This window comes from Symphalangus syndactylus, chromosome 6 (assembly GCF_028878055.3).
Source record: "Symphalangus syndactylus isolate Jambi chromosome 6, NHGRI_mSymSyn1-v2.1_pri, whole genome shotgun sequence".
NCBI lineage: Eukaryota > Metazoa > Chordata > Mammalia > Primates > Hylobatidae > Symphalangus > Symphalangus syndactylus.
This window is the reverse complement of record NC_072428.2, coordinates 42,502,474-42,527,154: the sequence shown is the minus strand read 5'-3', so window position 1 is coordinate 42,527,154 and position 24,681 is coordinate 42,502,474. Positions and strand designations below refer to the sequence as shown.

The following is a 24,681-nucleotide window of genomic DNA, read 5'->3' as shown; positions in this document are numbered from 1 at the left end:
GAGCGAAACCAGCATTGCACATTTTATGTTATAAAAACAACATTAATAACATTTGTTAAGTTCTTACAATGTGCCAAGCACTACTATAAGCATTTTACATGTAATAACCCACTTATGCCCTCTGTGTTTGTAAGTGTGATAACTAAGGTATATGATGTTAATAAAGTACCCCCGGTTACACTGCTAGTAGCAGAGCCGAGACTTAAACTCAGACTAGTTCCAAAGCCCACGCTCCAGTCCATTATACTGTATTGTCTTTCACCATAGGAATACAGATATTTCTAGACTATTCAGAGGTTACCTGACTTGTACTAAATGTCTTTGTTGACTTCATTTAAAAAACCCAGCATTCATCCATTCAACAAATTTTGAGTGCCTGTTATGATTTAGGCACTGTGTCTTATATTGCAATTATTGCAATTATCTGTATCACATACCAAACTAAGCTGCTCAGTGGCCCAGTCCTGAATATGACACACTGCCTTCCCTTAGGATTTTATGATTTGATATAGATAAATAAGCAGATAATTTTAATATGTAATGACAGGCAAGAACAAAATACTAAGAGCACAGAGAAGCGATTTCTTGCCTATTTCAAGAAAGCTCATAGAGTACTTTTGAATTGTGGTTTTATGTCAGATTGGTGGAATGCTGGGGTAGGGAAGCATCCAGGTTTCAGGAAGAGCATTTGCAAAAGCTGGGAGGTGTAAGGAACCCAGAGGAAATGTTTTGGTGCTAAAGGACAGGATGGCCAAAGAAAGATGAAGCTGTAGAGATTGCTGGGCCATCTGAGGGACTTCAGATGCTCAGAATGCATTATAGGCTATGGAATGGCTATTACAACATCACTAAGAAGGTTTTCCTAGCCAAAGCACATCTGTTACTGGAAAAGGGGTCCCAATCCAGGCCCCAAGAGAGGGTTCTTGAATCTCGTACAAGAAAGAATTCTCGGTGAATCCGTAAAGTGAAAGCACGTTTATTAAGAAAGGAATGAAGAATGGCTATTCCATAGGTAGAGTGGCCCTGAGGGCTGCTGGTTGCCCATTTTTATGGTTATTTCTTGATTATATGCTAAACAAGGAATGGATTATCCATGCCTCCCCTTTGTAGACCATATAGGTTAACTTCCTGATTTTGCCATGGTATTCGTAAACTGTCATGGCCCTGGTGGGAGTGTAGCAGTGAGGATGACCAGAGGTCACTCGCATCACCATCTTGGTTTTGGTAGGTTTTAGCTGACTTCTTCACTGCAACCAGTTTTATCAGCAAGGTCTTTATGACCTGTATCTTGTTCTGACCTCCTATCTCATCCTGTGACATAGAATGCCTAATTTGGGAATGCAGCCCAGCAGGTCTCAGCCTTATTTTACCCAGTCCCTATTCAAGATGGAGTTGCTCTGGTTCAGATGTCTCTGACATACCCAATTTCTCTTAAATACGAGTAGATTTTGTACTTTAAATGAACAGACTTTTAAATATATTTTCTAAATGAAAATTGAAGAGAAAAAAAGTACTGATATAGTGTCACTTGTTTTTTGAGAATACAGACCATACCAGCGTTTAAACAACCAGTCTCTTTCTTTTTCAGTTTTCTATGATTCTCAAAGTGCAATCCGAAGACCAGAGGAGTCAGCATGGTCATCACATGGGAATTCACTGGAAATGCAAATTTCGGACCCCACCCCAGACCTATTGAGTCAGAAACTGGGGTGGAGCTCAGCAATCTATTTCAACAAGTCCTCCAGGTATTTCTGATACGCACTAAGATTGGAGAACCACTGGTCTAAGAGTCAGTCTTCATGCCATACCAACACGATCTAAGTGGAATGCTTTTCTGGGATTTTGGGACAGGGTCAAGTAAGCACCATTTAAAAATCAGTGTTTAATGCCAGGCACGGTCGCTCAAGCCTGTAATTCCAGCACTTTGGGAGGCCGAGGTGGGCGGATCATGAGGTCAGGAGTTTGAGACCAGCCTGGCCAACATGTTGAAACCCCATCTCTACTAAAAATACAAAAAAGATAGCCAGGTATAGTGGCGCCCACCTGTAATCCCAGCTACTTACGAGGCTGAGGCAGGAGAATTGCTTGAATCTGGGAGGCAGAGGTTGCAGTGAGCTGAGACAGCACAACTGCACTTTAGCCTGGGTGACAGAGCGATACACCATCTCAAAAAAAAAAAAAAAAAAAAAAAAAATACCAAACGTGTACATAGAAAAAGGTCAACTGGCAAGAATAAGGCCAAAATATTAAGTTAGTGCTATGTGGTGGTCATGAGTCCCTTGTTCTTTTATATTAGTTTTCTGCAGTGACCCTGAATTATTTTTTAACCAAAGCAAAGTTTTTAAAGTAATGTAAGGATGAGGATGCTTGGATATAGAAAAATAACAAAAGTGTAAAAAATGTCTTATCTCCAATAAAAAGTGAGGGTTCATTCAATCTGAATTTTTAGCTTGAGACAATTTTTCTTGTGAGTAGGGAACAACAATTTACTAGGCTGCTGTGGCCCGTGAGATTGTCCAGGGTTTTTTTGTTGTGTGTTTGGTGGACTTGGTAAATACTTCCACCCTTACCAGTTTCTAACTTGGTCTTTCTCTGATGACCTTGCCAACCCCCGAGTATACATCCTGTCCATATAATAAGTAATCACTCCTCCAGCTAGCTTAGTTTTCCTTTGTGATTCCCATTATAATGCTATGTTGGCATTCTCATTTATAAATCAAGTAACTGTGAGTTTATAGAGAATCAGCTCTCACAGAGACTGCTCAACTCATAGTAGACTGAGAAGGTATTTCTGGTCCTTAAAGCTGAGTTCTAGAGCCTGTGCTATGGGAACATCTAACTACCATAGCATGGTACCAACAGTTGAAAGTATTGCTAATTTTCAAATGGGTTATTAGAAGAAATCTGAAATAAGATTCTTTTGCCTTAACCTCTATGAAAACAGCCTAACCTACCCCATTACATTAAAAATGCCAATTTACATTGTTTCCTCTATTTGATGTATGAGCATTCTTACAGGGCAGGGCCTATTTTTTAAGGTACCTGGCACATAGAAGTTACTCAATGAATGTTTCATCTTAACTGTAGAATGAAGTTTGTCCTTCCTTCCATCAGTCACAGGATTCTTAAGCTTCCTGCTTATATATAAGATTTTGCAATCAAGACTTTGCCAAGGAGGGTATAAAAGTTAACACCACTAACTCTTGTTGTTGGTCACCTAGAGATGTTAACGCAATGTGTAATGCAAATACCCCATGTTAGAAACTCCACAGTTGACAAACTTTACTGTCTTTTATTCAATAAGCATTGATTAGCTGTTTGTGATCCATTAATGTAAAATCATACTAAGTGCTCTTTTCTAAATTGTTAACAGATCATAATCAAAGTACTAACAGATGCCTTTACACCTCCAGGGTTTTTCTTTGAAGACATTTTTCCAAAGAGATCTAGTTGTCTAGATTGAGGGGCAACTTGATTTCTGGTTTATGGATAGGTTTGATGACTCTGCTGACCTCAGTAGTGCTGAAGTGGTTAGGAGGGTGGGCTGTGCATGTGACACCTGACAGAGCACAGTAGATGGAACACTGCCCTGCCTATATCATCTGCCTTCTGCAATATGCCAGAATGCATCTTATAGACCTGCACTGATTTTTTTATTTTTCCCCCATCTGGTACAAGAGACAGTACACAGTGCACTGTAAGAACTGCCTACCTTGTTCTGAGATTCACCAGACTTCAAGCCTTAGTTCCCTCAGTATTCAATATTGTTCTAACTCAAACCGCATTATAAACACCCTTCTGCCTCTCATGTATTGTCAGATATACTTCACCTACAAGTATATTGTATATATCCATACTCTGTTAGTTTTACTAGACCACTAGATTCTGGGTTATCAGAGTAAATGGATAGTTCTTAAATAAATGTCAGTACTTGGGTCCTGGAGTACCCAGAAATCCTCCTTGGCACTAGGTAGATATATTAGTATCAAAAACACACACAAAAACCATCCTGTAGGAGGAAAATGGAAGAGCCCCTTAGAGCAGAAAGGAAATCTTTTTTTCACTTAGTGGAGAAAAATGCAAGGGGCAAATGTTGACTTTTAGGCATTCTAAAACTCCACAGGCTTTTTTACAAAGCCTGAGTATACTGTATAAACCTAGCTTCATCTCTTTGAAAGCCACTTATACTTGTTTGCCTACCCTGGTCTCATTTGCTATTCTTCTTTCTGTCACATAGTTCCTTGACTGATCCTGTCTGCTCGTGCCTTCCCCATCTCCCATTTGAAAGCTCCCTTGCCAGCTGCAATGAGCCTCCCAGGATCAGCTGGCATTCTTCTTCCAGGGGACTGGGCTCCTATAAGGTCCACATACAAGAAGAATGACACTTGGAAATAACCAAGCAGTTAAAGATTAGTGTTGAAAGGGATTCTTAAAGAACATTGAATATTGCTAACTTGCTAAACTGACTCCCAATTTTACCACTGACCCTTGCAGGGTCAGTGGTAAAATTGGAGTCAGTATATATGTGTGTGTGTGTGTGTGTGTGTGTGTGTGTGTGTGTATATATATATAAAATGTTAATATATATATCCTATTCCTTTTATGTCAGTGTGTGTGTGTGTGTGTATATATATATAAAATGTTAATATATATATCCTATTCCTTTTATGTCACATAACTCAGCAAATAAAAGGTGCTGTCAGAGAATATTAATTTGTTGGGGGAGACCTTTTCAGAAACAATAGTTTTTAAAAAGCAGAAAAGGTTTGTCAAACATTATGCTTACTTAATTCTTCTTTAATTCAGATGATTTCTCTGAGCTCACACTCTTCACATTATTGCTAGGGTTCTTGAAGAATCAGATCATAAGTTTATAAAGCCCCAAACTGAAAATGCCATCTCATTGGATGATGCCAATCACTTTGCAGTCCACAAGCTCAGAGTTCATTCTAGCTAACCCCCAAACCAAGATCTCATATCTGGCCAGGTCAAAATTACTGGCTAACTTTTTAAACATAGCGGTTCCCTGGACTGACCCCTGGAGTTTCTTTCTTTTCTTCCTTTTCTTCCTTTCCTTCCTTCCTTCCTTTTTTTGTAACAGAGTCTCACTCTATCGCCCAGGCTGGAGGGCAGTGGCATGATCTCAGCTCACTGCAACCTCTGCCTCCTGAGTTCAAGCAATTCTCCTGCCTCTGCCTCCCAAGTAGCTGAGACTACAGGCTAGCACCCCTGCACCTAGCTAATTGTATTTTTTCTAGAGACGGGGTTTCACCACTTTGACCATGCTGGTCTCGAATGCCTGACCTCAAGTGATCCACCCACCTTGGCCTCCCAAAGTGCTGGGATTACAGGTGTGAGCCACCATGCTCGGCCTGACCTCTAGAGTTTGTGATTAGAGAAAAGCCCAGGGATCTCAATTTTAAAATTCTCTCCCAGTGACTCTGATGATCCAGATGTGATTGTGCCTGCCCTAAGCCAGTGATATGCAGCAGGATCATCTGAAGAGCTCCATATACATAGAGGTGTCTAGGAGCCATGTATCCCAGACAACTGGGACACGGACTAGACATTTATAATAATCCTTGTGGGTGATTTGACATATTTAGGGTATTTAAGAGCCACCCAAACCTTTTCAAGAAATGTTTTGCCACTCTTGGGGAAAAAATTCCAGCATTTTTTCCAAGTAAGACAAAAGTAGATGACAACAATGTACACAAATTCAGTTCTTTAGCATTTTTTCAGCAAATTCCACTGCCATTTTAGTATAAACATTCTGTTGTTTTTGTAAATAAATATACCTTATCTGCATCTCTAACATACTATTCCACAGTAACTCCAGAGCAGAAGTACCTGGTCACTTCTAAAATTTAAAAAATAATACCAGCCTGGGCAATATAGTGAGACCCTGTCTCTACAAAAAAATAAAGAATTAGCCTGGCATGGTGGTATGTGCCTGTTGTCCCAGTTACTAAAGGCGGGGGTGGGTAGGGCTGGGGAGCTGAACACAGGAAATCAAGGCATGATCACACCACTGCACTCTGGCCTGGGTGACAGACAGAAACCCTGTCTAAAAGAACAAACAAAAAACTATGATAACAAAATCCTTTTTTTTTTTTTTTTTTGAGACGGAGTCTCGCTCTGTCGCCCAGGCTGGAGTGCAGTGGCACGATCTCTGCTCACTGCAAGCTCCGCCTCCTGGGTTCACGCCATTCTCCTGGCTCAGCCTCTCCGAGTAGCTGGGACTACAGGCGCCTGCCACCACGCCCGGCTAATTTTTTGTATTTTTAGTAGAGACGGGGTTTCACCGTGGTCTCGATCTCCTGACCTCATGATCCACCCGCCTCGGCCTCCCAAAGTGCTGGGATTACAAGCGTGAGCCACCGCGCCCGGCCAACAAAATTCTTCCATAAGGATAGAGAAGCAGAACTGTATTGTGGAAAGAGAGAGACTGACTAAGTATAAATTCACTGCCACTTACCAGCTGTGTGGTCATGAATGAGTCAGCCTCTCAGCTTCAGTTTCCACATCTGTAAAATAACTACCTGGGAAGGTGGTTGTAAGTATTTGAATAGTATAATGAATAGAAAGTGTGTGGTACATAGTAAGTATTCAGTAACTCTTCCCTCAGAATCACCAAAAAAAGTCCCAAACTATAAAAGGAATTATATTAAAATTATATTAATGCAACCTAATTTATATTTTCCACTTTTACTCTATGGTTTTCCGATTTCTAACATTTTATTTCTATCACATTTTCTTTTTTAAAACTATTTTTAAGGATTACAGATTCTGAAATTTTGAGAAAAAATAGAAAACATTAGTTCCCTTTTCTGTTTGTGGTGTTAGTAATAATATCTCTTTCCTTGAGCACCTCCCCTACTGTGGCTTTTCTGCAGCCAGCAGTTCTTGGCCTCAGAGATAGAGAAGATCCTTCCAATCTTTCCCACCCAACGACACAATTCCTACTTACTTCTCCCACAGGCAGAAGAATTCCTCAGTTTGCAGCTTCCAAATTATCCATCCCATGGTTTTTTTTTTGTTAGACCTCGAGACAACTCACCCTCTTTCCCACCTCCAGTGGTCTGTAGGCAGCCAGTTTTCAAGCAAACAAGGGTTTGTCTTCTCTTCTGGGGTTGAGAAATTTACAGCATGTAACTTGGGCCCTATTTGCTTCCCAAGAACATTTTGGGAGTTTCCCTCCTTTTGCATGTATTTAAAAGAGATAAACCTGAAACACAAAATAATTTGATTTTTTTAATTGTCTAACTTGGCTCCCAAGAACATTTCACATTCCACTAGCCTTATAGTCCTCCATGCTGAAAAATTATAGGCACAGGACGAGCAGTGGCTTATAATTCATTAAGACTTTAAACTGTCCGGGAAACAAGCTCCCAGTTAACTGAAACAGGAAGGAAATCATCTACTTAGCCATGTATGCATTTAAAATCTTGAAATTGAGCTAGGTTCCTTCCTCAGGACAAAAATCTATGCCAGAATAATTTCACTTACAACTAGAAATTGCAAAACACATGTGTTTAGAAATTGTTAAATCACAGGTTCTTAGCTCTAGTTTTGGGTCTTTTTTTTTCTTTGAGACAGAGTCTCACTTTGTTGCCCAGTGCAATGGCATGATTTTGGCTCACTGCAACCTTAGCCTCCCGGGTTCAAGCAATTCTCGTGCCTCAGTCTCCTGAGTAGCTGGGGCTATAGATGCCTGCCACCACGCCCAGCTAATTTTTGTATTTTTAGTAGAGATGGGGTTTCGCCATGTTGCCCAGGCTGGTCTTTAACTCCTGACCTGAAGTGATCCACCTGCCTTGGCCTCCCAAAAGTGCTAGGATTACAGGCGTGAGCCACCACGCCTGGCGTGGTTACGATTTGGGTCTTGTTGCTCCAGGCATTCCATCAGCTTTCTCAGCCATTCTCATTTTCAAAGGAGTGTGTACGATGTTTCCACAGTCAGTTGCCAGGGTTTTTTTCTAGGCTAATTTACTCTTTTTTTCCATTACAGTTTAAATGAATACATTCACAAAATAAACCTGGTTATCTTTTATCTTTTTTCCTTGGCTAGAATTTCCTAGTTATTTCAACTGAGTTGAGTTTCCCCACCCTAACCTCCTTCCCCTAAAAGGAGAGTTCCTATGCTCAGTGTTCCCCCTTCACCCCTGCAGAGCCCTCTTCTCTCTCTTCCACGCTGCTCTTTGCCATGGCAAGCTGACCTTTGTGGATGACACATTTGGGTTCCCTTGCCTTCTGGCTTCTGGTGGGGTTCAGCCAATGGGGGGCATTGGCAGGAGTAGAGGACCGAAGAGAGGACCGAGGGGTTATTCGTGTCACTCCCTATGGGCTCTGGCTTAGCAGTGGTTGCCTTCCTCTGCCAAATGCCAGTGCTTCCATAGGGTGGCCCTACTCTTAAGGCTACACATTTCTCAGAGTTTCAATAACTGCCACCTCCCTTTGCCCTGACATTCTCCTCATTGTGTTTCACCATCTCTTGTTGGGTGCCATGACCCTGCTCACACGTTTGTAAATAGTCGTTTCCTTAAACTCTGTTACTTTTCTGAGGGTGCTGCTTCCTGCTGGACTTGGGTACAGCTCCTCATATACATTTTGGTAGTGCTGGTTCAAGACACCAAATATGACGGAATAAAGCCTGTTGACCAGTCTTGACAAAAATTGTCACTGCCTTTTTCTGTTTTTCCAATTGGCGAGTACTTTCCCTGTCAGTACCTGATGTACCATGAGGACACCATCGTTACATGGGAATCATGTATGCTGTTTCACGTGTCATTATATGGCAGAGTGTGGAGACCACAGATTTGGTCAGTCCACCCACGTCCAGAAACCAAATTCTTTGCCTTCACAAACTTCTTTTCTACCCAGTCTGAAAGTCATAGCACTTCAGTAGAGTGCCCTTCATCCATTCCCTGAGATCCACTCTGCTCTGGAAGAGGAAGAGACTGCCCAAGGTTCCCCAAAGTGGAATTATCTTTTTTTTTTTTTTTTTTTTTTTTTGAGATGGAGTCTCACTCTGTTGCTCAGGCTGGAGTGCAGTGGCATGATCTCGGCTCACTGAAACCTCTGCCTCCCGGGTTCAAGTGATTCTCCTGCCTCAGCCTCCCAAGTAGCTGGGACTACGGGCACCCGCCACCACACCTGGCTAATTTTTGTATTTTTAGTAGAGACGGGGTTTCACCATGTTGGTCAGACTGGTCTCGAACTACTGACCTCAAATAATCTGCCTGCCTCGGCCTTCCAAAGTGCTGGGATTACAGGCGTGAGCCACCGTGCCCAGCCAGGAATCATTCTTAAATCTTCTCTCTCCTTATACTAAATATTGCATAAGTCACCACGTTTTCTACCCTAGTCCCTTTTCTTTTTTTTTTTTTTTTTTTTTGAGACGGAGTCTCGCTCTGTCGCCCAGGCTGGAGTGCAGTGGCACAATCTCGGCTCACTGCAAGCTCCGCCTCCCGGATTCACGCCATTCTCCTGCCTCAGCCTCTCCGAGTAGCTGGGACTACAGGCGCCCGCCACGCCCGGCCAATTTTTTTGTGTTTTTAGTAGAGACGGGGTTTCACCGTGGTCTCCATCTCCTGACCTCGTGATCCGCCCGCCTCGGCCTCCCAAGGTGCTGGGATCACAAGCGTGAGCCACCGCGCCCGGCCCCCTTGACTTTCTTACGTCTTCACCACTAGTACTGTGATCCTGAAGACCAACACTTCTCTTACATGGATTATAACATCTTTGTAACTGGTCTTTGTGCCTCTAGCGTGGTTCCTTTCCAAAGCATGCCCTTTTCAGCAGCCAGAATAATCTTTCTGAATCACAAATCTGATCATCCCTTTTGTATACCGGCCCCAGGATCAAGTCCATACTTCATAAACAATTTCTAAGCTCATTATGGTCTGGACAATAGCTTCTCATGTCTCACATTTTTCCTACTTCTCACACCCCAAGCACTTTTCGTTCCACCAAAATTCTAGTCTCTTTCTTGCCTTCATCATTATGTCCTTCTGCCTACAAAGTTCTGTCTACTTTCACCTGTCTTTCATGTTTCAATGTGGGCATCATGTCTGTATCAGGAATGCTTTCAACTGTAAATATCTAGAAGCCCAGGCTGCAGTTAATTGTTTTTTATGTAAGAAGTCTGGAAAGTGGCAGTGGCTAGCATTGACTCACTATATTTTTATTTTTATCACTATTACTTTTAATAGAAATTATTATTTATTTATAACAGTAAGATTAGTCTTTTAAATTATTGCTCCCATGGTTCTGATAAAACTCTATTCCATATTCTCATTCTCCTGGTCCAAACCAGGGATCACAAAGAACCAGGTTTTATCTGATGTTTTTGCAAATCAGCTAGTTAATAGCTGATACCTGTGTTAAGAAAATGTTAAGGCCCAAGAGGGGCTCAGCAGAAGAGAATGCCATGCATGATCATTCAGTCATGTCTGTCACGGGTGCAGAAAACAAAAACATGACAATGTGTGCTATGTATCTGCCATCTTTTGTCAAACTTATGTATCTATAAGCGGCCTGGTGTTAATACAGTTTTCCATTTACCTTGTCAGGATGGAAAAGGACAGTTCTAGAACAGGAAAAACATTGTGATTATTTGCCTTTAATCTGTGGAGCTGGTGAATTATTCCACTTTAAATGATAAAACCTCACATTTCTAGGATTAAACTCAATTAGTCATGTTATACTAGCTTTCGTATAGACCACTAAATTTATTTGGCTAATATTTTAACTTATCATAGTATACTTTGAATTAATGTTACACCACCTAACATATAAGAGCCTTACGATAGTATATTTCCATTTATCACCTCCCTATTTTGTGCTTCACTGTGGTCAACTTTTTTTTTTTTAACTTTTCCAAATGGTACACAGAGCTGCAATACATAGTTAATATTTTTGTTTAAATAATCAACTGTTTTTCTTGTAATGAACTTAAACAATAATAAAAACATTTCTGAAGTTTTTTATTCCAAAACTGCATGGTCAATTCATATTTCCAACTGCTGACATTTCCCTTCAGCCTGAAAACATTAACATTTCTTGTAGTATATAGCTTTGCTGATGAATTTCATCAGCTTTTTTTCTTTATTTGGAAATGTCTTTATTTCATCTATTTTTTATCTCTGGAAAAAATTCTAGGTTGACAATTTTTTTCCTTATTACTTTAAATATTAATACATCATTCTATTTTCTTTTTACCTCTGTTGCTTCCCATAAAAAATCAGTGATTATTCTTAGGATTGGTCTCCTATATGTACTACACCCTTTTTCTCTGGCTGCTTTATTTTGCTTCCAGCAATTTAACTATAATGAATGTGTTAAGGTTTTGTTTTTTTTTAATGTTTATACTGCTTAGGTTTTATTGAGCTTCTTCTGGGGTCTAGGGGTTTATAGTTTTTATTAAATTTAGAAAAATTTGGCCATTAAAATTTTTTTTTCTGTGCCAATCTTACTCTCTTTTATGCTGAGACTTCGTGTATGCATATATTAGACTCTTTAGTGTTACCTCATAGGTTACTCAGTCTATGTTTAATTTTTCATTTCTTTTTCTCTTTGTGCTTTGGTTTGGATTGTTTTTATTGACCTGTCTTCAAGTTTACTGATTTTTTTTATAGTGTCCTATTTACTATTAAGCCCATCCAGTAAAATCTCATTTCAAATATTATACACTTTAGTTCTAGAATTTTCATGTAATTATCTTTTTTTACTTCCCATTTCTCTATTGACAGTCCCTATGTCCATCTATTCCTTTGAATCTTGAATATATTTGTAATAGCTGTTTTAAAGTCCTTGACTGCTGATTTTAACATATATGTTGGGGGCTGGGTTTGGTGGCTCATACCTATCTATAATCCTAGCACTTTGGGAGGCCAAGGCAGGAAGATCACTTTAGGCCAGGAGTTCAAGATCAGCCTGGGCAACATAGTGAGACCCCAACTCTACAAAAAATTTTTTAAAATTAGCCAAGTGTGATGGTATGCACCTGTAGTCCTAGCTATCCAAGAGACTGAAGTGGGAGCATCGCTTGAGCCTAGGAGTTCGAGGTCGCAGTGAACTATGATTGTGCCTGGGTGACAGAGTGAGACCCTGTTTCCAAAACAAAACAAAACATAAATATCCTGTCTGGGTCTGTTTCTTTGCACTTTTTTGTTTGTTGTTGTTGTTGTTGCTATTGCTGTTCCTAATTATAGGTGCCATTTTCCTGCTCCTTCTCATATCTAGTAATTATTATTGCTTGATGAACATTGTGGTTCTTGAACTCCTGGCCTCGAGTGATCCTCCTGCCTTGGCCTCCCCTTATTCTAAGACTAGAGCAGACCTACTCCAAAGGTATGGTCATTCCAAGCTTTCAACTGAATGCCTGGGGTACTCAGTGAAGTCTCTTTATTCTGGCTAGATGGAAGACCAATATCTCCAGCAGTGTGCAAGCTTCAGAATTATCATTTAGCTGATAGGGACCCCATTAGCTGTTTCTTGACAGGCCTGTGGTCTATTGCTCTGTGCATCTTCTGCTTAGCACTTGGCCAAAGACTCAAAGGGACCCATATGCGGATTTCAGGAGCTTCTTCCCTGTATAACTCCCTCCATCTTGTATCCTGACCCTCAATTTCCAGCCATTTCAGCAGCTCCAGCCTCTGATCTCTGTTTCCTCCATGCAGGTGGACCATTGCTCTCCGTTAGTCTCCACTTTTCTGCCTATGTATATAGTCAGATCCATTTCGTTTTCATTTTAAGGGATCTGGGGAGTCACTCAGCTCCCAGCTTGGACTCACTGGCTGGGCCCAGAGAACTTCCTGTTGGCTCCCTACCAGACAGAGAATGGTCCAAAGGCAACTAGGAAACCACCCTGCCGTGTGAGGCTCTGCTTTGCTGTTTGTACCCTGCCAACATCTTCCTGCCTAGCCTGACTCACACTTCTCCTGGATTCTAAGCAGCCTGGTCCAAGCTGACAGTGTGTCACTAGGTAGAGAACACTTTTCCTTCCTCATCTTTTGACCCTCAATCTAATCTTGGTAGTGTTTCTGGCTGTCTGAATAAGGAAGTACCTAATGTCTAGAAAGAAACCTGAAGCTTTCTTTGACTCACTAGGCAAGGGCAACAAGCTCCCTGTTGTACCCTTTGCTAAGTTCACCTGCACCCTTAGGACTTTCAAACCGGAGAGCCCCACCAAAAGTCAATATTAGAGAAAAGGGGAGACTGGAGGGAGTTTTAGCCTCTTCATAATCTCCACTAACATCCCATAGCCTTCCCTTGTTATTCTTTGAAAGGGATAATTTTTCTATCATAAAAAGCTTGCATATAAGCATTTTAGAAAATATTGCTACTTATATTGATCTGTAAGTTAAGTAATGTGGACTTTGGGTTCTTCAGACTAGACTCTGGGTTGGGTTGAAATTTGGGCTCGAGATCTGTATGAGGGATCAATACCTGTGAAAAGAAGGGAGTGAAAGCTGAATTGGGCAAAGAAAGAAATCAAACTGTGTTGCAGGCCTGATAAAGTCTCAGCCCCATGGCGGGGAGTGCAGGAGTCAGTATTGCCTGTTAAAGTGTGGTGCATCAAGCTGCAATGGCTAAGCCTTGATACCCCACCTCTCTCAGGCACCAGATAAAGACTGATGATTTTGGGCTTGGCAACTCTGCAGGTGAGGTAGACCTGGAAGGAACTGACATTGAAGGCTGTCTGCTGGCTACATCCCCTGCAGTTGTGCAGCAAGTCTTTCTTCAAAGAGGAGTGCAGTGGTACATCTCTATTTCTACCACACAAAAAACGGTGCTTGCAATGGAAATGCAAGTTTAAGGCAGATCTTCTCGCTGACCTTTCCAACCTGCCTACCACTTCTAAGAGCCTCCTACTTAGAAAGTCTGGAGCCAACTGGACTCATCTTTTGAAACACCAGGAGGCAGTGAGGACCAGACTTATCACAGAGCCTCACTGAGAGGCAGTCAGGGCAGGGGTCACATGGCAGACTCCAGCAGTTGTCAGTGCATGGTATCCGCACATCTACCCATCTGTCCATCTTCCCATGTGTCTGTCCACAAATGGACCCAGTGTCAGGTTCTTGGTCAGGGGCTGATGAGATAACTGTGGCCCCAACACCTTCTCTATCTTCAAGGAACTCATAGTGAGGGTGACATCGCCCGGAGCACAGCAACCCTCAGACAGGTGACTGCACCCTCAGCAAGAGGGCTTCAGCTAGTCAGATATTCACATGGCCTCTGAGCCCAGAAGCCAGTGTCAGGCATTGAGAAGTCACCCTATGGGAGAAAGTACTAGTCATGAGGCCACAGGCAGGGCTGGGCAGGCAATAACTGCCAAAGTAGGAGTCTAGGCCTGGGCTCAGGAGGCATGGGTGGGCACAGAAGAGCTAGGCCTTGGGCTCCATGAGACTCTTGCTGGTCCCAAAGCCTGAGGTGTCTGGGCACAGGATGCAGCTGAGCTTTGAGGAACTGGGGAAGCTGCAGTAAATCCAGAAATGAGGGGTGATGATGATGTAGGGAAGATGTAGGAGTGGAATGAGGTCAGGGGCATCAGCAGTGGGTGTCTGTGACAGGTGGGAGGGCCACAGACTCAGAAAGCTTACGCTTTCACAAGACACTTTTCTTTTGGAGAAAAGTGAAAGGAAAAAGGGGATCAGCATGCACTCTCAGGTTGATTTCTGCTGGGGCAAATTCTCTTGCACACAGGCAGTAGGGAAAGAAAACCAAAACCAAAGCACAACTTGTCTGAACAGCCCTGGTGGGCTGCTTTGCCCACTCCCCACGGTGGCCATTTTGTGCCTTCTCCACTCTCCACAAGTTCATAATCAGTCCAGATTCTTTCTCTCAAATAACAGAGAACATTGGTCATGAAACCCCTCTAACTTACAGACTCTGACCTACACCCTCCTGGGTCTCAGCCACATCCCTTCTCCTTCAAAGCCAGGCTCCTACCTGTGTTAATGTGCCCTTTTCCTCTTGACCATTCCAGGACAGCTACCTATCAATTATTCCTTCTAGCCTTTTGCTGTCCACTTCCTTCCCTTTACCCTGGCAGCCTGCTCTGATATACTCCATGGAGAGACAGGCACTCCCTGTACTGGCTCCTCCTCACACGAATGCCTCATTGTTCTCTACTTCCACCTCTAAACTTAAAAGAGTTGTCTATCCTTTCTCTCTCAACTCCCTCCCTTGCCACCCAAACTTCAGCACATTGCAATCTGGCTAGGCACATCTGATGCAGTCAGATGCAATCAGGACTTGCTGAAAATTAAGTCCTGATTGCATCTGACCTCTCCGCACCAATTGGTACTGTTGACCAATTCATTTCCTTGAGTTTCTCCCTTCCTTTGACTGTACCTATCACAATGATATCCCAATCTACTTTGTTGACTTTTTATTTTTTGACTGCTCTTTACACATCAATGTCCCGCAAAGCTCTGCCCTCAGCACTCTTCTGTCCTTTAGATGCTCTCTGGCAATAACCCATCCACAAACAAAAGTTCCCCTCTGATGACCCCAAATCTATATCCTCAGCTCAGACACCTCTCCTGAGCTTCAGATGCATACTTCCACAGGTCTACCTGTCAACTCCCAAAAGGTATCACAGACATCTTCAGAAAGGAACTTCCCATCTTCTAATTCTCCCTTCTACTATGTTATCTGTCTTAGTCAGTGCCTACAATACATGTGGTATTTAAGCCATAATTCTGAGAGCTGTCCTTCTCTTCTCTACTTATGAACCTGCCCCAATCCTCGTCCTTCTCCTCCTCCCACTTCTCCTCTTCCTCCTCTTCCTTTTCCTCCTCCTGCTCTCCTTAACCACTGCTCAGCCCTGTTCCTTATAACCTCTTACCCTAATCTTTCCAACAGCCTGCCTGGTAGGTCCACTCCTCCTCTTTGACACTGTTCAAATTTATTCTAGGTGACCAGAAGAATCTTTCTAAAGCACACAGTTAATCATCCTCTCCTCTGCTAAACACCCTCAATGGCCTCCCTGCTGCCTGAAAGTACAATCTCCTCAATATCATCTATAAAACCATCTTTCATTTGGCTTCTGTTGACTCCTCCAACTTCACCTCTTCTTCCCTGCCCTGCATTTTACACACCAGCAACACCAAGCTGATGCCTCTGCAACTTTGCTTATGCTGTTCCTCCTGTCTGGAATGTCATCCCTATGTCATCCCTTCAACTTTTCCTATTAATTGCTTAAGGCTAATTTAGATGCCCCTCCTCTAAGATATACTTGTCTGGTTTACATGCCCTTTTCCTGTCTTGCAACTAGATAGCTTTTGTCACTGCTACATTGTAGTTACATACGCACAAGAGTGTCCTAGTTGAACCCAAACTGGGAGTCAGAACTGGTGGACCGGTCACCCTCTTGGACTCTATTTATGTGAGCTGATATGCATGACAGTTATGTACTGTTAGCCCCCATGGATAATATATAGTACTCTAATTGCTTAAATTATAAGCAATTATAATTTAATTGGAATGGAAGACAGAGAGAAGAGGGAGATAGGATGTTTTTGGGGGGTGTATATTTTCTGCCAAGCCACTTGAAATGTTTGTGAGTCCTGATGGAGAGATGAGTTACAGATGTTGTGAGACTCTGGGCTCAAGCAGAAAGGGAACAGCCATTTCTGGGTGTGTGGATGCTCCCATATGCAGATATGACATCAGAGGACGTTGACAAGGGAGAACCAGGGCAAGCTGGAGGGTGGGGCCAAGCGTTGGTTAAAACTGATGGATTGGTTCATGATTCTATGCCAAATATTCCTTGGGAACTTCAAGAAGTATTTGAGAGGTAGCGAACCGGAGGCAAGACTAGATTGCAGTTCTAACTTGGATGGACAGAGCAGTGTGGGGAGGCTTGCATCATGAATTTTTGCTCCAGAATGACTGCAGGAATAAATCAGGAAATCTGAGAGGTCCCACAGACCCCCTAAAGGAAGCAGGCTGCTCCTGCAGTACCTGGGAGACACCTCAAATACTGTGCTGGTATCCACAGCTGAGAGACCCACAGATGGTTCATGTCACAGGACTCCATGCAGACAACCCCCAATAACATCAAGGAGCCTGGTAGACTTGCTGGGTGGTTAGACCCAGAAGAGAGATAACAATCATTACAGCTCAGCTCCCAGGAAGCCACATCCATAAGAAAAGGGGGGAGAATACTACATCAAGGGAACACCCCATGGGACAAAAAATCTGAACAACAGCCTTCAGCCCTAGATCTTCCCATCTGGCCTGCCCAAATGAGAAGGAACCAGAAAACCAACCCTGGTAATATGACAAAACTAGGTTCTTTAACACACCCTCAAAGTCACACTAGTTCACCAGCAATAGACCCAAACCAAGAAGAAATCCTAGATTTACCTGAAAAAGAATTCAGGAGGTTAGTTATTAAGCTAATCAGGGAGGCACCAGAGAAAGGTGAGGCTCAGCATAAGGAAATCCAAAAAATCATACAAGAATTGAAGGTAGAAATATTCAAGGAAATAGATAACATAAATAATTAATCAAAACTTCAGCAAACAATGGACACACTTAAGAAATGCAAAACCCTCGGGAAAGTCGCAACAATATAATTGAAAAAGTAGAAGAAAGAAATTCAGAGCTGGAAGTCAAGGTCTTCAAATTAACCCAATCCAACAAAGACAAAGGAAAAGGAATAAGAAAATATGAACAAAGCCTGTAAGAAGTCTGGGATTATGTTAAACAGCCAAACCTAAGAATAATTGGTATTCCTGAGGAAGAAGAGAAATCTAAAAGTTTGGAAAACATTTTGGGGAATAATTGAGGAAAACTTCCCTGGCCTTGATGGAGACCTAGACATCCAAACACAAGAAGCACAAAGAACACCTGGAAAATTCATAGCAAAAAGAGCATTGCCTAGGCACATTGTCACCAGGTTATCTGAAGTTAAGGATCTTTTTTCTTTTTCTTTTTTTTTTTTTTTCAAGACAAAGTCTCACTCTCTCGCCTAAGCTAGAGTGCAATGGCGCAATCTCAGCTCACTACAACCTCTGCCTCCCAGGTTCAAGCAATTCTCCTGCCTGAGTAGCTGGGACTAAAGGCATGCACCACCATGCCCAGCTAATTTTTATATTTTTAGTAGAGACGGGGTTTCACCATGTTGGCCAGGCTGGTCTCGAACTCCTGACCTCTTGATCCACCCACCTTGGCCTCCCAAAGTGCTGGGATTACAGGCATGAGCCACTGCACCTGGCCTGAAGGAAAAAATCTTAAGAGCTATGAGACAAAAGCAACAGGTAACCTATAAAGGAAAACCTATCAGATTAACAGTAGATTTCTCAGCACAAACCCTACAGGCTAGAAGGAATTGGGGCCCTATTTTAAGCCTCCTCAAACAAAACAACTATCAGCCAAGAATTTTGTATCCAGTGAAACTAAGCTTCATATACGAAGGAAAGAGACAGTCTTTTTCAGACAAACAAACACTGAGAGAATTTGCTGCTACCAAGCCACTACTACAACTGGTAAAAGGAGCTCTAAATCTTGAAAGATATCCTGAAAACACATCAGAACAGAACCTCTTTAAAGCATAAATCTCACAGGACCTATAAAACAAAAATACAATTTAAAAAACAGAAACAAAAAAACAATGTATATAGGCAACAAATAGCATGATGAATGGAGTGGTACCTCACATCTCAATACTAACATCGAATGTAAATGGACTAAATGCTCCACTTAAAAGATACAGAATTGTGGAATGGATAAAAATTCACCAACCAACTATCTGCTGCCTCCAAGAGACTCACCTAACATATAAGAACTCATGCAAACCCAAGGTAAAGGGTATAAAAAGACATTTCATGCAAATAGACACCAAAAGCGAGCAGGAGTAGCTATTCTTATATCAGACAAAACAAACTTTAAACCAGCAGCAGTTAAAAGGCAAAGAGGGACATTATACAATGATAAAAGGCCTTGTCCAACAGGAAAATATCACAATCCTAAACATATGTGCATCTAACACTGGAGCTCCCAAATTTATAAAACAATTACTAATAGACCTAAGAAATGAGATAGACAGCAATACAATAATAGTAGGGGACTTCAATACTCCACTGACAGCACTAGATAGGTCATCGAGACAGAATATCAACAAAGAAACAATGGATTTAAACTATATGCTGGAACAAATGAACTTAACAGGCATATACAGAATATCCCATCCAACAACTGCAGAATATACATTCTATTTAACAGCACATGGAAATTCTCCAAGATAGATCTTATGGTAGGCCACAAAATGAGCCTCAATAAATTTAAGAAAATCAAAATTATGTCAAGCACTCTCTCAGACCACAGTGGAATAAAACTGGAAGTCAACTACAAAAGCAACCTCCAAAAGCATGCAAATAAATGGAAATTAAATAACCTGCTCCTGAATGAGTATTGGGTCAAAAACGAAATCAAGATGAAAATTTAACAATTCTTTGAACTGAACAACAATAGTGACACAACCTATCAACACCTCTAAGACACAGCAAAGGCAGTGCTAAGAAAAGTTCATAGCCCTAAACACCTACATCAAAAAGTCTGAAAGAGGCCAGGCGCCACTGTGGCTCATGCCTGTAATCCCAGCACTTTGGGAGGCCAAGGCGGGCAGATCACAAGGTCAGGAGATCACGACCATCCTGGCTAACACGGTGAAACCCCGTCTCTACTAAAAAAATACAAAAAACTTAGCCGGGCGTGGTGGCAGGTGCCTGTAGTCCCAGCTACTCGGGAGGCTGAGGCAGGAGAATGGCATTAACCCGGGAGGCAGAGCTTGCAGTGAGCGGAGATCGAGCCACTGCACTCCAGCCTGGGCAACTGAGTGAGACCCTGTCGCAAAAAAAAAAAAAGAAAAAAAAATCTGAAAGAGCACAAATAGACAATCTAAGATCACACCTCAAAGAACTAGAGAAACAAGAACAAACCAAACCCAAACCCAGCAGAAGAAAGGAAATAACCAAGATCAGAGCAGAACTAAGTGAAATTGAAACAAATCACATACAAAAGATAGATGAAACAAAAAGCTGGTTCTTTGAAAAGATAAGTAAAATTGACAAATCATTAGCAAGATTAACCAAGAAAAGAAGAGAGAAAATCCAAATAAGCTCAATAAGAAACGTAAAAGGTGATATTACAACTGATACCACCAAAATACAAAAGATTATTCAAGGCTACCATGAACACCTTTATGCTCATAAACTAGAAAACCTAGAAGACATGGATAAATTCTTGGAAAGATATTTCCAAGACTCTCATCCTCCTAGCTTAAACCAGGAAGAATTAGATACTCTGAACTGACCAACAAACAGTGATATTGAAATGGTAATTAAAAAATTATCAACAAAAAAAGCCCAGGACCATACAGATTCACAGCAGAATTCTACCAGACATTCAAAGAAGAATTGGTACCAATCCTATTGACACTATTTCACAAGATAGAGAAAGAATGAACCTTCCCTAAATCATTTGATGAAGCCAATATCACCCTAATGCCAAAACCAGGAAAGGACATAACCACAAGAGAAAACTACAGACAAATATCCCTGATGAACATAGATGCTAAAATCCTTAATAAAATACTAGCTAGCTGAATCCAACAACATACCAAAAAGATAATTCACCATGATCAAGTGGGTTTCATACCAAGATGGTGGGATGGTTTAACATACACAAGGCAATAAATATGATATACCACATGAACAGAATTAAAAACAAAAATCACATGACATCTCAATAGATACAGAAAAAGCATTCCACAAAATATAGCATCACTTTGTGATTAAAACTATCAGCAAAATTGGCATACAAGGGACATATCTCAATATAACAAAAGCCATCTATGACAAACCCATGGCCGACATAATACTGAATGGGGAAAAGTTGAAAGCATTCCCTCTGACACTTGGACCAAGACAAGGATGCCCACTCTCACCACTCCTCAACATAGTACTGGAAATTCTAGCCAGAACAATCAAATAAAAGAAAGAAATACAGGGCATCCAAATCGGTAAAGAGGAAGTCAAACTGTTGCTCTTTGCTGATGATATGGTCGTTTACTGAGAAAACCCTAAAGACTCCTCCAGAAAGCTCCTAGAACTGATAAAATAATTCAGCAAAGTTTCCAGATAATATATTATCTGGAAAAATACAAATTAATAATACAAATGGTGTACAAACTAATGTACGCAAACCAGTAGCTCTTCTATAGACCAACAGTAACCAAGCTGAGAATCAAACCAAGAACTCAACCCCTTTACAATCGCTGCAAAAAAATAAAATACTTAGGAATATACCTAACCAATGAGGTGAAAGACCTCTACAAGGAAAACTACAAAACACTGCTGAAAGAAATCATAGATGACACAAACAAATGGAAACACATCCTATGCTCATGAATGGGTAGAATCAATATTGTGAAAATGACTGTACTGCCAAAAGCAATCTACAAATTCAACATAATTCCCATGAAAATACCACCATCATTCTTCACAGAATTAGAAAAAAAAATCCTAAAATTCATATGGAACCAAAGAAAAGCCCACATAGCCAAAGCAAGACTAAGCAAAAAGCACAAATCTGGAGGCATCACATTACTGATTTCAAACTATACTATAAGGCCATAGTCACCAAAACATGGTACTGGTATAAAAATAAGCACATAGACCAATGGAACAGAATAGAGAACCCAGAAATAAACCCAAATACTTACAGCCAACTGATCTTAAACAAAGCAAACAAAAACATAAAGTTGGGGAAGAATACCCTTTTCAACAAATGGCGCTGGGATAATTGGTTAGCCACATGTAAACGGGATCCTCATCTCTCACCTTATACAAAAATCAACTCAAGATGGATTAAAGACTTAAATCTAAGACCTGAAACTGTAAAAATTCTAGAAAATAACATTGGAAAAACCCTTCTAGACATTGGCTTAGGCAAAGATTTCATGACCAAGAACCCAAAAGCAAATGTAATAAAAACAAAGATAAATTGCTGGGACTTAATTAAACTAAAGAGCTTTTTCACAGCAAAAGGAAGAGTCAGCAGAGTAAACAGATGACCCAAAGAGTGGGAGAAAATCTTCACAATCTATACATCTGACAAAGGACTAATATCCAGAATCTACAACGAACTCAGATCAGTAAGAAAATAACAATTCCATCAAAAAGTAGGCTAAGGACATGAATAGACAATTCTCAAAAGAAGATATACAAATGGGCGACAAACATGAAGTGCTCAACATCACTAATGATCAGGGAAATGCAAATCAAAACCACAATGTGATACCACCTTACTCCTGCAAGAATGGCCATAATAAAAAAAAATTTAAAAATGTTAGATATTGGCATGGATGCAGTGAACAGGGAACACTTCTACACTGCTGGTGGGCATGTAAACTAGTACAGCCACTATGGAAAACAGTGTGGAGATTCCTTAAAGAACTAGAACTACCATTTGTCCAGCAATCCCACCACTACTGGTTATTTACCCAGAGGAAAAGAAGTCATTTTACGAAAAAGATACTTGCACATGCATGTTTATAGCAGCACAATTCACAACTGAAAAAACGTGGAACCAGCCCATCAATCAAAGAGCAGATAAAGAAACTGTGGTATATATATATATATATATACACCATGGAATACTACTTAGCCATAAAAAGGAATGAATTAATGGCACTTCTAAAAAGATAGGACCTCTTAGTGCCCAGCCCTCTGTTGAGAAAGAGACCTTGGCAACAGAAATTTAATTGAAAACTCAGAAAAAGGAAAGATGTCTTATGACAAAAGGAAGAAATCAAGAAGTAAAGCCATTGACTCAGATGATTCCAACATTGTGCATATTTGGTGTCTATAAGAAAACCAGTAACATCATGGAGTTGAATATTGTTTTGCCCACATTTGAGAAAATCCTCCTAGAGTATAAACAAAGAATAGAATCTAAAATTTGTAAGAAAGCCATCAACACATTTTATTTTAACACTAAAAAGAACCCATCAAAATGTTTAAAGAAGTCCAGATGTTGAAAAATTTGAAAAGGAAGAATGCTAAGATGATTTCAGATATTGAAAAGAAAAGGCAACATTTGATTGAAGTTTAGGATGAACTGCTTCCGTTAGAGCCACAGCTGAAACAACTACAAACAAAATGTGATAAACTTAAGGAGAGAAAGTCTTCCCTTAGGAATGCAGCTTATTTCTTATCTAATTTAAAATGGCTTTATCAAGATTATTCAGATGTTCAGGAGAAAGAACCAAACATAAAGGAAACGTATAATTCATCCAGCCTTCCAGCTCTGTTATTTTAACAATTTTGGGAGCTGAAAATCACCTGCAAAATATCAACCATCAATTAGAGAAGCTCCTTGACCAGAAAGAAGCGCAGCCTACTAAAATGTGCCTTTAGAAATGTTAGTTTCATGCTACTGTTACCTTCTGAAACTATACTTTTATAAATAATTTTTTTTTGCAAATAAGTATGGCCTAGTTATCAGAACCTAATATTTGTCATTCAAATTAAATGACTGTGAACAATGTTAAATGGCATCTGGTTTTCAAATAGTTTTAAAGGCCATGATCATCTTTTCTGGCTAATATCTTGAGTAATAAATTTTAAACTGTTGACGTCGTATCTTAATCAGCCCCAGATATAAGAGTTTTAATAAACATAAAATTAACTTGATGTGAACATAAACTAATTTTGATTAAGAAGGAGATTTCTACTGAATTTAAGTACACCAAAGCTAATTTTCGGTAAAACTGGTTTATAGAAAGAAAAAATTGGAAAACAAAGTGATAAAACTTAGTTTATGTAAACAGGTTTAATGACAATATATTTGTTATCAAATCTCACAGACATCAGGCAAATTATAGCCTGGTGACATAAGTGTCCATAGTGAGTTAGGTACTTGTATAGTACTTCCGTGATTAGTTTATCAGCAATTTCATCCATTTCACTGTTGTAACTGAGAAGACTGTTCTCTGCAGCTTCAGCTAATTCAGCATCTTCAGTAGCTTCTAAAATATAAGCATCTTCAATGCCATTATCCCAGTCAGTGTCAGCAGAAGCACCTGTTGACACCTTACTAGTTGATGGTTTATGAGGATTCTGGGTTTCATTTCTCTTAATTTCATCTGCTTCAACCCCCTCATCATTCATGTCCAAATGCCCATACCTTTTCCCAAATGGGCCATGTGTATTTTGCATTTGCTTATTCCTCTTCCTGTAACCTCCTCTACTCTTCTCAACCAAGTGAAGATGTCCTTCATAAAACTCCAGCTCAAATGTCACATCTCAGGGAGTTCCTCCTGTTCCCACAGCCTCCCAAAGGCTCCCACAGTGGCCGTCCTCCCTCTGATCTAGCTAGGATCTCCTCTATTGGATGGGTTGTTTGGGGGTCAATTTCCTTTGTTACACTTGTCAAAAGACATTACCACAAATGTATAGAACTAATTGGCTTTTATTCGTGATTGAATTGGGGCAGCCTCCATTCAACAAGATAGAATAAGAGTTCCCACTGGGCAATGGCAGAAGAGTGGGTTTTGTGAGGTGGGGATGAAGAAACAGAATCAAAGACTTTCGAAAAGCCGATCGGTTTACATCAGGTTACTTCAGGCTACCCTTCTGTAAGGATTAAAGCAGAGGGGACTTT

The 24,681-nt window shown here is 40.8% G+C and overlaps 1 long non-coding RNA gene and 1 pseudogene across 1 annotated transcript in view; one reads left to right on the top strand and one right to left on the bottom strand.

Moving 5' to 3' along the window:
- LOC134737007 (uncharacterized) overlaps positions 1-24,681 on the bottom strand; it is a 69,971-nt gene that overhangs the window by 21,377 nt on the left and 23,913 nt on the right. The window lies entirely within an intron of this gene.
- Positions 22,700-23,435, top strand: LOC129485261 (centromere protein U-like; annotated as a pseudogene).